At 38.6% G+C, this 15,007-nt stretch overlaps 1 long non-coding RNA gene across 2 annotated transcripts; it reads left to right on the top strand.

The window, feature by feature from the left end:
• Positions 1 to 1,101: 1,101 nt before the first annotated feature.
• On the top strand, positions 1,102 to 12,695 carry LOC142741664 (uncharacterized). Of its 2 annotated transcripts, none has more exons than XR_012881230.1 (3): positions 1,102 to 1,176; positions 10,273 to 10,320; positions 12,308 to 12,695. It is a non-coding gene; the product is annotated as an uncharacterized LOC142741664 (long non-coding RNA). The 2 variants fall into 2 exon arrangements; XR_012881229.1 differs by having other exon boundaries at positions 1,129 to 1,238.
• The last annotated feature ends 2,312 nt before the right edge of the window (positions 12,696 to 15,007 follow it).

Here is a 15,007-nt window from a genome sequence, read left to right as displayed (position 1 = left end):
GCATGGGACTGTCACACGGACTGGTCCACAAAAGGGGGTTTATGCATGATTGAATTAGAAAAGGCAATTGTGGCCCCCCAAGTAGAGGGCTGGGCTTATACATGTACCATGGTTTGGATGAGTGGCAATGAACTCCATGCTGCCAAGTTGGACGCCATGAGTTGTGCACTTTTTGGCTCAATGTTAGCCAATGTGTTGGCAATGATCATGCGATGGCTGCTCCCGAGCACAGATGGGGTTTGCTCTTCTTTCTTATTTACTTGATCATCTGTAGCGACAGCCCCTCCAAAAAAAACAAGCAAAATAGAGTAAATGGGTCGTTAAATGTTTGACAGAGTTAGAGGTACCAGAAATGCACAATTACGCCACCTTCACTGCCTGTACCTGAGGCTTGTCTGCTGTACAACATACAATCTGTTTGCTTAAACATGTGACAACTATTGCCCAATTTTTTTAAATTTTCCTTGATGATTTAAATATTCCTCATCCTTGTATGAGGAGGTCATGTATAGATAGAGTCACATCAGAGCTGTCAGAGGGACAGTGCGTTGTGTCATGACCGCGGAAAATGTGAACCCACTGGGCAACTCCGCCGTAATGGTGTAGCAGATGGCCACACAAATCATATAACAGTCACTTGGTCGAGGGTATCTAGATGGCAGGCTGGTGCCGGATAACTGGAAGCTGGCTTGTGCTGGATTATCGGAAGCTGGCTTGTGCTGGATTATCGGAAGCTGGTTTGTGCTGGATTATCGGAAACTGGCTTGTGTTGGATTATCGGAAACTGGCTTGTGCTGGATTATCGGACTAGTCATGGACACTGGACATGGATACTGAAGTTGTCACGGACACTGGACTTGACACGGACACCGGACACGGATATTGAATTTGCCACGGACACTGGATACAGGAATAGGCTATGGAAACTTTTCAGACCAACCCAAGGTTAGCAACAACATTGCTCAGGCACTGAAGACGTTGGTAGAGTTCCTTAAAAAGTCCAGGGTGCGCTGGGATAAGTTGGGAGAAATATTCCTGGTGCGCGCTAGCCCTTTAAGAACGGGGACGAGCGAGCGCACCCTACGGGCACAGGCCAGAAAAGAAAGCAGAGCATGCCAGCGTCCCTAGGGAAGGAGATGCCGGCGGATATTCAGAGTCCTGCGTTCGTGGCTGCTGGTAAGAGGGGAATGCCGGCGGTCTGCGACCGCGGGCATCCCACATTGTGTTCTATATATAAGGTATGTGGCTATGTTAGTCAGCTCAGCAGGGATTGTCCCATCTCCCCCTTGTTCCTTCCACAATCCCCATTCTTCCAGCGGCTTTTTTTTTTTATGTGTGTGTCTCAGGAGGTAAAAATGGTAAAGACGATACAATGACACCTACGCTTTGAAAAAAGTTACACATCAGAATGAAGAAACCTCAAGACATTTCAAAGAGAAGCCGAGTACAACAGTGCAGCAGCAGTCATCCCCCGCCTCCTGCCTAAAAACTTTGTGATTACCGAGAAAACTTGCCATCTTCTTAAACTTAAAAATAAGTTTCTATATGGTATCTGTACAGCAGGAGGTGAGGATACATGAGAAGATACAGTGTCCCCATATATTATGGCTTTATGGTTATTAGGATAAGACAATGCATTTTGCATACAACTTCAGCCTCTTGCTGAGTGATGTTCTGACATATCTACTAGATTGGGACACATTACAAAACAGTTCAGGGTCTGTGGGGTCTTAGGATGGATTATAAATCTGCTACATTAGTTATAAATCCCATATATTACCCTTCTAATGATGTAGCAAGTCCCAGGCTGCAAATAATTAGAGTTCTTAAAAAAAGCATGTAGGAGGAGAAGTTGGCTACTTCCTCCTCACCCATTACCATTATACTTCACTTCCCAGCACTCCTTGTTTTTTAGCTCGCTTTAAAAAAAATAAAAGAATACAGGGTATCCTTATGAGATATAAATGAGTATAAAGGCTGCAGTCTGTCTGACAAATCACTGATGGACAAAATAAACAAGTGGTCACCGATAAGTCATGTTTCACTAAACTACAGATATAGATTCAGTCATGGATGACTCTGCGTAGTAAAAGTGATGGGAGGGTTCTCTTACTATGATTTACTGCCAGGGAGACCTAAGAGGGGGATGAGGATGAGACTCCAGGTGACAGAGTGACCCATGAGAGTTTATATTGCTATCAATGGTAAATGTTAGCTACTTCCTGTCTTAGAAATTAAAGGCAGAAGTCTAAAGTGTACCACATTTGAGTTTTTATTTTTTGTAGGAGGTGTCATTTTTTGAGGCAAATTAACTAAGACTGGTATTTCACAGATAGATAAAGATATTAATAGATAGATAGACAGACAGACAGACAGACAGACAGACAGATATGAGATATATAGATAGATAGATATGAGATAGATAGATAGATAGATAGATAGATAGATAGATAGATAGATAGATAGATAGATAGATAGATAGATAGATAGATAGATAGATAGATAGATATGAGATAGATAGATAGATAGATAGATAGATAGATAGATAGATAGATAGATAGATAGATAGATAGATAGATAGATAGATAGATAGATAGATAGATAGATAGATAGATAGATAGATAGATATGAGATAGATATGAGATAGATAGGAGATAGATAGATAGATAGATAGATAGATAGATAGATAGATAGATAGATAGATAGATAGATAGATAGATAGATAGATAGATAGATAGATAGACAGATAGATAGATAGATAGATAGATAGATAGATAGATAGATAGATAGATAGATAGATAGATAGATAGATAGATAGATAGATAGATAGATAGATAGATAGATAGATAGGATATGAGATAGATAGATAGATAGATAGATAGATAGATAGATAGATAGATAGATAGATAGATAGATAGATAGATAGATAGATAGATAGATAGATAGATAGATAGATATGAGATAGATAGATAGATAGATAGATAGATAGATAGATAGATAGATAGATAGATAGATAGATAGATAGATAGATATGAGATAGATAGATAGATGATAGATAGATAGATAGATAGATAGATAGATAGATAGATAGATAGATAGATAGATAGATAGATAGATAGATAGATAGATAGATAGATAGATAGATAGATATGAGATAGATAGATAGATAGATAGATAGATAGATAGATAGATAGATAGATAGATAGATAGATAGATAGATAGATAGATATGAGATAGATAGATAGATAGATAGATAGATAGATAGATAGATATGAGATAGATAGATAGATAGATAGATAGATAGATAGATAGATAGATAGATAGATAGATAGATAGATAGATAGATAGATAGATAGATAGATAGATAGATAGATAGATAGATGATAGATAGATATGAGATAGATAGATATGAGATAGATAGATAGATAGATAGATAGATAGATAGATAGATAGATAGATAGATAGATAGATAGATAGATAGATAGATAGATAGATAGATGATAGATGCTACAAAATGATCTAAATGTACAGCAAAAATTATCCTAATTTAATGTTTATTACCATACTTTAAACAATAAAAAATTCCCCCAAGTCATAATTTTATAGACATTGGCACTAAAATAAAGTAAATCTGAAGAAAGTTGGCCATATTGGATTCTTTTGTTGCTAAATTAATCTAAAAATAGTTTTCTACCATTTTGAAACTTTATTGATTTTTAAGTTCATTTTTTGTTTGAAAAGTCAGAAATATCTGTGTAATGTGAATAGACCCGTCTTGCTGACCCGTCTTTAATTGGCTCCTTGAGTTTTACTGGTGACTGCTCAGCCCTGCGGGAGAAAGCTCTGTAGCTGCTCTCCTGGGAAATTACTGCTCAGAGGACATAAAAAGTTTTGTCTGTCCAAAAAGGAGAAAAGAATATATGTCCCCTTCATGTTCCCACTGGTGACTGATTTCTGTACCACCAATAACCCTTCTGCTCTCGTTTCAGTCTCAAGGGACATGTTCATCTACTTCTCTAGTCAACATATCTTTATTTCTGTATGGGCAGTTAATAGGGCAAAACTGTCAGAGAATATTAAAGAGCAATTAACAATTAACATATAACACTGGAATTCAACTCAAAGTAACATGAGGACATTTTTCACAACAGTCAAGCACAGATGTCTCTAGAGTCGGAAAATAAAACTTATATAATCTGTGTCTACCCCTACTAAATGGTTTACTCAGACCTGGTACTCCTAATTATAATAATTCCCCCTATGGAAAAGAATATAACTTCTATGACACTGCCCCTTATATACAAGAATATAACTACTATAATACTGCCCCCTATATACAAGAATATAACTACTATAATACTGCTCCTATATACAAGAATATAACTACTATAATACTGCTCCCTATATACAAGAATATAACTACTATAATACTGCCTCCTATATACAAGAATATAACTACTATAATACTGCCCCCTATATACAAGAATATAACTACTATAATACTGACCCTATATACAAGAATATAACTACTATAATACTGCCCCCTATATACAAGAATATAACTACTATAATACTGCCCCCTATATACAAGAATATAACTACTATAATACTGCCCCTATATACAAGAAGATAACTACTATAATACTGACCCCTATATACAAGAATATAACTACTATAGTACTGCCCCTATATACAAGAATATAACTACTATCTTACTGCTCCTATATACAAGAATATAACTAATATAATACTGCTTCTATATACAAGAATATAACTACTATAATACTGCCCCCTATGTACAAGAATATAACTACTATCTTACTGCTCCTATATACAAGACTATAACAACTATAATACTGCCCCTATATACAAGAATATAACTACTATAATACTGCTCCCAATATACAAGAATATAACTAATATAATACTGCCACTATGTACAAGAATATAACTACTATAATACTGCCCCTATATACAAGAATATAACTAATATAGCCCCTATATACAAGAATATAACTACTATAATACTGCCCCTATATACAAGAATATAACTACTATAATACTGCTCCTATATACAAGAATATAACTACTATAATACTGCCCCAATATACAAGAATATAACTACTATAATACTGTCCCTATATACAAGAATATAACTACTATAATACTGCCTCCTATATACAAGAATATATCTACTATAATATTGCTCCTATATACAAGAATATAACTACTATAATACTGCCTCTATATACAAGAATATAACTAATATAATACTGCCCCTATATACAAGAATATAACTACTATAATACTGCCCCAATATACAAGAATATAACCACTATAATACTGTCCCTATATACAAGAATATAACTACTATAATACTGCCCTCTATATACAAGAATATAACTACTATAATACTGCCCCTATATACAAGAATATAACTACTATAATACTGCCCCTATATACAAGAATATAACTACTATAATACTGCCCCCTATGTACAAGAATATAACTACTATAATACTGTCCCTATATACAAGAATATAACTAATATAGCCCCTATATACAAGAATATAACTACTATAATACTGCCCCTATATACAAGAATATAACTACTATAATACTGCTCCTATATACAAGAATATAACTACTATAATACTGCCCCAATATACAAGAATATAACTACTATAATACTGTCCCTATATACAAGAATATAACTACTATAATACTGCCCCCTATGTACAAGAATATAACTACTATCTTACTGCTCCTATATACAAGACTATAACAACTATAATACTGCCCCTATATACAAGAATATAACTACTATAATACTGCTCCCAATATACAAGAATATAACTAATATAATACTGCCACTATGTACAAGAATATAACTACTATAATACTGCCCCTATATACAAGAATATAACTAATATAGCCCCTATATACAAGAATATAACTACTATAATACTGCCCCTATATACAAGAATATAACTACTATAATACTGCTCCTATATACAAGAATATAACTACTATAATACTGCCCCAATATACAAGAATATAACTACTATAATACTGTCCCTATATACAAGAATATAACTACTATAATACTGCCTCCTATATACAAGAATATATCTACTATAATATTGCTCCTATATACAAGAATATAACTACTATAATACTGCCTCTATATACAAGAATATAACTAATATAATACTGCCCCTATATACAAGAATATAACTACTATAATACTGCTCCTATATACAAGAATATAACTACTATAATACTGCCCCAATATACAAGAATATAACTACTATAATACTGTCCCTATATACAAGAATATAACTACTATAATACTGCCCTCTATATACAAGAATATAACTACTATAATACTGCCCCTATATACAAGAATATAACTACTATAATACTGCCCCTATATACAAAAATATAACTACTATAATACTGCCCCCTATGTACAAGAATATAACTACTATAATACTGTCCCTATATACAAGAATATAACTAATATAGCCCCTATATACAAGAATATAACTACTATAATACTGCCCATATATACAAGAATATAACTACTATAATACTTCCCCTTATATACAAGAATATAACTACTATAATACTGCGCCTATATACAAGAATATAACTACTATAATATTGCCCCTATATACAAGAATATAACTACTATAATACTGCCCCCTATATACAAGAATATAACTACTATAATACTGCCCCTATATACAAGAATATAACTACTATAATACTGCCCCTATATACAAGAATATAACTACTATACTACTGCCCCTATATACATGAATATAACTACTATAATACTGCTCCTATATACAGGAATATAACTACTATAATACTGCTCCTATATACAAGAATATAACTACTATAAGGGCATGCCCACACGTGGCGGATTTCCTCTGCAACTGTCCGCATCAATGCCGCACAGAATCTGCGTTGCAGATTCTGCGGCGGATCTGCCCAAAATGTGCAGTAAATTGATGCGGACTAGCTGCTGCGGACTGCAGTAAAAGTGCTTCCCTTCTCTCTATCAGTGCAGGATAGAGAGAAGGGACAGCACTTTCCCTAGTGAAAGTAAAAGAATTTCATACTTACCGGCCGTTGTCATGGTGACGCGTCCCTCTTTCGGCATCCAGCCCGACCTCCCTGGATGACGCGGCAGTCCATGTGACCGCTGCAGCCTGTGATTGGCTGCAGCCATCAATTAGACTGAAACGTCATCCTGGGAAGCCGGACTGGAGACAGAAGCAGGGAGTTCTCGGTAAGTATGAACTTCTATTTTTTTTAGAGGTTGCTGTATATTGGGATCGGTAGTCACTGTCCAGGGTGCAGAAACAGTTACTGCCGATCACTTAACTCTTTCAGCACCCTGGACAGTGACTATTTACTGACGTCTCCTAGCAACGCTCCCGTAATTACGGGAGCCCCATTGACTTCCTCAGTCTGGCTGTAGACCTAGAAATACATAGGTCCAGCCAGAATGAAGAAATGTCATGTCAAAAAAGAAAGACGCATCCGCAGCACACATAACATGTGCATGACATCTGTGGACTTCATTGCGGAATTTAGAATCTCCATTGAAGTCAATGGAGAAATTCCGCCATGAGTCCGCAACCAGTCCGCCACTGGTCCGCAACATCCATTGTATGCTGCGGACACCAAATTCCGCACCGCAGCCTATGCTCCGCAGCGGAATTTTCCGCTTCATCTAAACGAACCCTACTAAATAGAAGTGGAAGTCAATGGAGAAACGGCTCCGCTGCGGATTAACGCTGCGGAGTGTCCGCAGCGGAATTCAAGAGCAATTCCGCCACGTGTGGCTTTGCCCTAATACTGCCTCCTATATACAAGAATATAACTACTATAATACTGCCCCTATATACAAGAATATAACTACTATAATACTGTGCCTATATACAAGAATATAACTACTATAATACTGCCCCTATGTACAAGAATATAACTACTATAATACTGCCCCTATATACAAGAATATAACTACTATAATACTGCCTCTATATACAAGAATATAACAACTATAATACTGCCCCCTATATACAAGATTATAGCTACTATAATACTGCCCCTATATACAAGAATATAACTACTATAATACTGCCCCTATATACAAGAATATAACTACTATAATACTGCTCCTATATACAAGAATATAACTAATATACTACTGCCCCTATATACAAGAATATAACTACTCTAATACTGCCCCTATATACAAGAATATAACTACTATCATACTGCCCCTATATACAAGACTATAACTACTATAATACTGCCCCCATATACAAGAATATAACTACTATAATACTGCTCCCTATATACAAGAATATAACTACTATAACACTGCCCCTATATACAAGAATATAACTACTATAATACTGCCCCTATATACAAGAATATAACTACTATAATACTGATCCTATATGCAAGAATATAACTACTATAATACTGCCCCTATATACAAGACTATAACTACTATAATACTGCCCCTATATACAAGAATATAACTACTATAATACTGCGCTATATACAAGAATATAACTACTATAATACTACCCCTATATACAAGAATATAAATACTATAATACTGCTCCCATATACAAGAATATAACTACTATAATACTGCTCCCTATATACAAGAATATAACTACTATAATACTGCCCCTATATACAAGAATATAACTACTATAATACTGATCCTATATGCAAGAATATAACTACTATAATACTGCCCCTATATACAAGAATATAACTACTATAATACTGCCTCCTATATACAAGAATATAACTACTATAATACTGCCCCTATATACAAGAATATAACTACTATAATACTGCCCCCTATATACAAGAATATAACTACTATAATACTGCCCCTATATACAAGAATATAACTACTATAATACTGCCTCCTATATACAAGAATATAACTACTATAATACTGCCCCTATATACAAGAATATAACTACTATAATACTGCCCCCTATATACAAGAATATAACTACTATAATACTGCCTCTATATACAAGAATATATCTACTATAATACTGCTCCTATATACAAGAATATAACTACTATAATACTGCTCCTATATACAAGAATATAACTACTATAATACTGCCCCTATATACAAGAATATAACTACTATAATACTACTCCTATATACAAGAATATAACTACTATAATACTGCCCCCTATATACAAGAATATAACTACTATAATACTGCTCCCTATGTACAAGAATATAACTACTATAATACTGCCCTATATACAAGAATATAACTACTATAATACTGCTCCTATATGCAAGAATATAACTACTATAATACTGCCCCCTATATACAAGAATATAACTACTATAACACTGCCCCCTATATACAAGAATATAACTACTATAATACTGCCCCTACATACAAGAATATAACTACTATAATACTGCTCCTATATACAAGAATATAACTACTATAATACTGCCCCTACATACAAGAATATAACTACTATAATACTGCCCCTACATACAAGAATATAACTACTATAATACTGCTCCTATATACAAGAATATAACTACTATAATACTGCCCCCTATGAATAATGACATCTCAGTTCACACTTTGCTCTCTATTCCAGATGAACTTTAATCATTTCTTTATTTCATTTTTTCCTCACGTGTTTATTATCAGTTCCTTATGAATGTCTCGTGGTCCTCACCGTCTTCCGCCATTATCTCACAGACACATTTTCTTTCGAGATCCGTTTTTAATAGCTTGGTCCATTATTCCGCAGACAAAGCCGGACGTTGCTGCTTCATGATATTTTGTGACCCGTCTTTAGATTGGAGTATAATGTGTCACATTTCTTGCTTACATTTTCTTTTATAATTTCGCTCCAGTTCACTAATTAATAATAAGTCTGCCTTAGTCCTGGTCTTTAATTGAGACCCCTGTCATGTGATGGCGGGAGCTGGTCAGCGCTCTGCACCCTAAAGTGGTTTCAGTGGAGAATAAGAAAAGAGCGATTTTATCTTCGCATTAGCGGCTGGTGGTGATTTGCATATTCCTCTCACATTTGGTGGAGACATTAAAGTAAATGAAGCCTCCGGAGAGTAAATTATTTTATTTGCCTGCGATATATTTCCTTGGAGGATAACGCTGGTTCTGACCTGAGACAGGAATTGACTTGTATTCTAATATCATTATTTTTTTTTTTTACTTTTAGGATCTATTGGCGGAAAATCGACTATTAGCTTCATCCATGCTTTAATATGTAAGGAGCTGTCTTTTTTTTTTTGGGAGGGGGGGATATGTTGAGCTCTTCGAGCCAACCTGTCACCAATGGAACCAGTAGTGTAGTCAAAGGTTGGGAAGAAGTACAGACTTTGACATATGGACTCTGTACCCCATATGCCACGGTGGGTCCCCAAAAAGGCATCAGGGGGCACAAGCACCCTTGACTACTGTCATTGAAACATAGGTGACCCGGTGATAGCAGTCAGCAGGAACCAGTGCTTGTCCCTGCTGCCTGTAAAGCAATGGGTGCCTACATGACCCAACGGGTATCCTAATACTTACACATTTACCACAGCACTGTAGGACTTAGAGGAACATCTCTGTCCTCAGGGAATTTTAAGAGAATGTAGCAGGCTCTCTCATTGGGCAAATGGTTGGGGTAAGAGGGGTCACGTCACTGTAATAGGGGTCCGTAATGGTTCTTTAATGGGCAAAAGGATTGCACTGTTATTGGGGCTCTATGGATGGAACTATTTTTGGGGTGTATGTTACGTGGGCAATGACTTTGACTGTTAGGTGTATATGTAGGTGTGATTGTATGGGAAAGTGTCCAACCCAAAGAACCCTCACTTAGACACCTTAAAGCTTTATCCACCAAGGGAATAACTAGAGGGGGTCCAGAGGGTGCAGGGGCAAATGACTGTTACTATTATAGGCTCACAAACTATTAAGGGGACATGTAAATGGCACCTTAAGGGGTGTATATTATGTAGGCACTGGCTAAAAGGTTCACACGGGGCGGATGCGCTGTATAAAAGCACGCAGCGTATCCACCTTGTGTGCCGTAAGGAATTCCGGGTGAACAAAATGCACCAAACTGTGGTGCAGTTTTTCACCCGTAATGTCCGCTGCGGAAACTGCAGCACTTAGCCGGCCTGTCAACACGCCGGCCTCCTGGGATGACGTTTCATCAGAGGAGACCGCAGCAGCCTGTGATTGACTGCAGTGGCTGTCACATCGGATGAAGCGTCATCCCAGGATTCCGCACTGGATGGTGGAACACAGACTTCTGGGTAAGTATAAGACTTTTTTTGCATTTTTTGCAGAGTTTGAAGCGTATTTTTGTGGCGGAATTGCTGTGTAGCCGCCGCAAAAAAACGGAACAACTTCTATTTGCTGCGGGATTGACCTCCCAGGTACATTTCTGAGCGTTTTTTCCGCTCAGTATTTACGCAGCGTGGGGATGGGATTTGTTTTATCTCATCCACTCTGCTGCTACTGTATTTGCTGCGGATTATCCGCAACAAATTCTGTTGCAGTAAATCCACCAAATTTACGCAACGTGTGAACTGAACCTTATAGTGACAGCAATTTGCCCCTGCAACCTTTCCGCTCCATATAGTTATTCCCTTGTCTAGGATTTTGTCAAGGATTCCTTCAGTCAGACACTTGCCTATACACTCACAGACATACACCTAACAGTAATTATAGTGGAGGAGGGGATCGTGTCTCTGGAACTATTAAGGGGGCATGTGAATAACACTTTTAATGGGCAAATTAATGGCACTGATATTGGGGCTCTGTGAATGGGATTTATTTGGAGGGTGTATGTTATGTCGGGACTGACTATAACTGTTAGGTGTGTGTGTGTGTGTGTGTGTGTGTGTGTGTATATATGAGAAAGTGTCCAACACAGAGAACACACACTTAACAAATTGCTAACTGATTTTACCAGAGAGACACTTTAACGGTCGTCCCCCCCCCCCAAGGAAATAACCAAAGGGGGCATACAAGCTGAAGTCGAACCTGAACCCTAGTGCCTGGGGGGGCCATAGCGTCTCTAAAACATTAAACTACACTAATGGTTGTGGCCAGGTTTTTTTTACTGGGGCTCAAAGGTCCCAAGTTACACTTCTTTTTCCACTTGTTACTCAGGAAACCTTCCCTTGCTTTTCGTTTTTGTGCGGTACTTGGTCTGAAATATATTTTCTAATCTTTTTCTTTTCTGACTCCTAATTTCCCAGGACCATTATCCGACCAGCAGCACTACTCATGTTTCAAGAAAAGTACTTTACCATTTTACATACCTAAGAAAGTTTGTGCCTGCAAATAAAGGCGAACATGGTCCCGATGAGCCAGGACTGGTCATACAAGGTCATGGCAGACCAGAGATGAAGCTCTACAAGGTTTCCAAATGTATAACCATGAGAAGTCTACATGATGGATGTATAATAAAAAACATGCCAGTGATCTGACTTACAGTACTTAGGACCAGGTGAAGGCTTAGCAACATTTTTGAACCACTGGTAGCTGTCCCCATGTTTGGTCCATGTAGTAGGATTCATCAGACCTCAAGTCTAATGACCGTAAACAAATCAGAAAATACTTATCCGTGTCCTTTCTGCTCTTTCTTCAGGTACCAAAAATAAAGATTGATGCTCTAAATAACAGGGGTAAACTGGGAGAGATCTTGACCTCCGGGCATTAAACGTCATGAACCCTTTACCACCACTATAACCATGATACACTTGGTTTTGGGTAATAAATTACATTGGGGGAGTGTGCCGGCCGAGTCCAGTCAGTTATCCGAGGAAGGATAGGGCATGTTCTATCTTTCCTCGGATCGGAGTCTCGGAACATTTTTCACGAACTCGATTCACCCGTCAAAGTGAATGGGTTCGTGAAGACTATCGGGTGCCACTCGGATGCCGTCAAAAAATGGCCCGAGTGACACAACGGTCGTGTGCAAGAGGCCTTAGGTGTGATCTGTCTGACCAAAGAGCTGTGTATCTCCTCTGCCAATGGACCCCCCGGCACAGTCCTAATGGTTGAATGGTCAGTTTGCTCCTCCTCTTGGTGCCCACAGCAGGGAATTCGGAGTGCGACTCCCTCCTCGCCCAAACACCCACCTGTGTCCATAAAGTTCAGCATTACAACTATTGGTTGGACAATCATTCATTTATTTACTTTTTGTCACCCTCTTCCCACCAGTCCCTAGAGTCCTTATTTACGTTACATACTTCACATTTCCCTCCACCCACTATGCAGGCTCAATCTCAACTTGTATGAGGGTTCTGCTCCTCTCCTGGCTTCATTCCTCATTTATCTAAAGGTTTCTTTGTAAATCCATAAATTATGCCCCCCCCCACTCATAATAGCAACCTAGGCGGCGGCCTACGACGCCTACCCTTTGTCCCACCACCACCTCAGAGTGGATCACATGGAAGGGTTCAAGTTTTCAGGAGAACCCATTTGTCACTTGAGGCTTTACAATTTGTCTATACAAGGACTTCTCGAACTTCTTCTGGGCCCCACCAGCCAACACTTGGTGATACCTTGGCTTCACCATTGAAAGAAGTTCATGCCAAAATGTAAAGTATTTCTCGGTTTGCTTTTAATTTGTCTTTTGACGGCAGTATACAATTAATATAAGCACACCAGGAGTCAATTATGTTAACAAACCAGAGATTATTGCCACCCCATTGCAGTGTATAATCAATGGCCAATCTGCCTCCCAACTGCGCCTAATCAAAAAATGGCAGGCGCCTCACCAGTGATACCTGTCTATCACTAATCTATACTGTACCTTCAGGGAATTTACCAATAACCAATAGCAGATACTCATAGGGCTGATTAGGGCGGCCGCCCAGGGCCCTAAGGCTCCCGAGTGGTCAATGGCTGCCCAAATAATAAAACCACAATAGTACTCAATTGTTTCTGAGTCATTTGGACTCGGATACAATTGACAATGCTGGCGAGGCAAGGGAACCATCCCCGCCATTCAGCGATTTTCTATGATTCAGGCAGCGCGATGACGTCATAGCACCGCCTGTGTCGCTCCGCTGGATGAAGCCGGGTCAGAGGGGACCAAGTCTGCATCGCTGGAGGAGACAACAGCACAGGAACAGGGACAGGTGGGTGTGGCACTTTGTACAGGGGGCAGGTTGACACTAACTAGGGGGGTACTGTGACACTATCTACAGGGGGTGTGACACTATCTACAGGGGATGTGGCACTATCTACAGGGGTGTTTGTGGCAATGTCTACGGGGGGAGTGTGGCAATATCTACAGGGGGGGGTGTAGCACTATTTACAGGGAGTTTGTGGTGCTATCTTCACGGGCTGTGTGGCACTATCTACAGGGGCAGTGTGGCACTATCTTCAGAGGGGTATATGGCACTATCTACAAGGGGCACTTTGGCACTATTTACAAGGGGCACTTTGGCACTATCTACAAGGGGCACTTTGGCACTATCTACAAGGGGCACTTTGGCACTATCTACAGAGAGTACTGTCACTATCTAGAGGGGGCACTGTCACTATCTAGAAGGGGCACTTTGGTACTACCTACAGAGGGCACTTTCACTATCTATAGGGGGCACTGTCACTATCTACAGGGGGCACTTTCACTATCTATAGGGGGCACTGTCACTATCTACAGGGGGCACTGTCACTATCTACAGGGGGCAGTGTGCGGCACTATTACACAAAAAGTATTTGTGTGGTCCAGGACTATTAGACAAATGGGTGTTACCATTAGCATTGTCAGATGGATGTGTCCCTACACAGTGTGATGCTGCCAGCGATAGTTGGAGACTGTCCGTATGTAGGGGCACAGCCCTTTGACAAGGGGATTTGTAACACACATTTATCAATGCTCACACAAGGTGGGGTTGACTATAGCCACGGTGCAGCAGGTCGGGGGTGGAGAAGAGGGGCCCAAG

This window comes from Rhinoderma darwinii, chromosome 2, assembly GCF_050947455.1.
Source record: "Rhinoderma darwinii isolate aRhiDar2 chromosome 2, aRhiDar2.hap1, whole genome shotgun sequence".
Lineage (NCBI taxonomy): Eukaryota > Metazoa > Chordata > Amphibia > Anura > Rhinodermatidae > Rhinoderma > Rhinoderma darwinii.
This window is presented reverse-complemented; position numbering and strand designations above follow the sequence as displayed.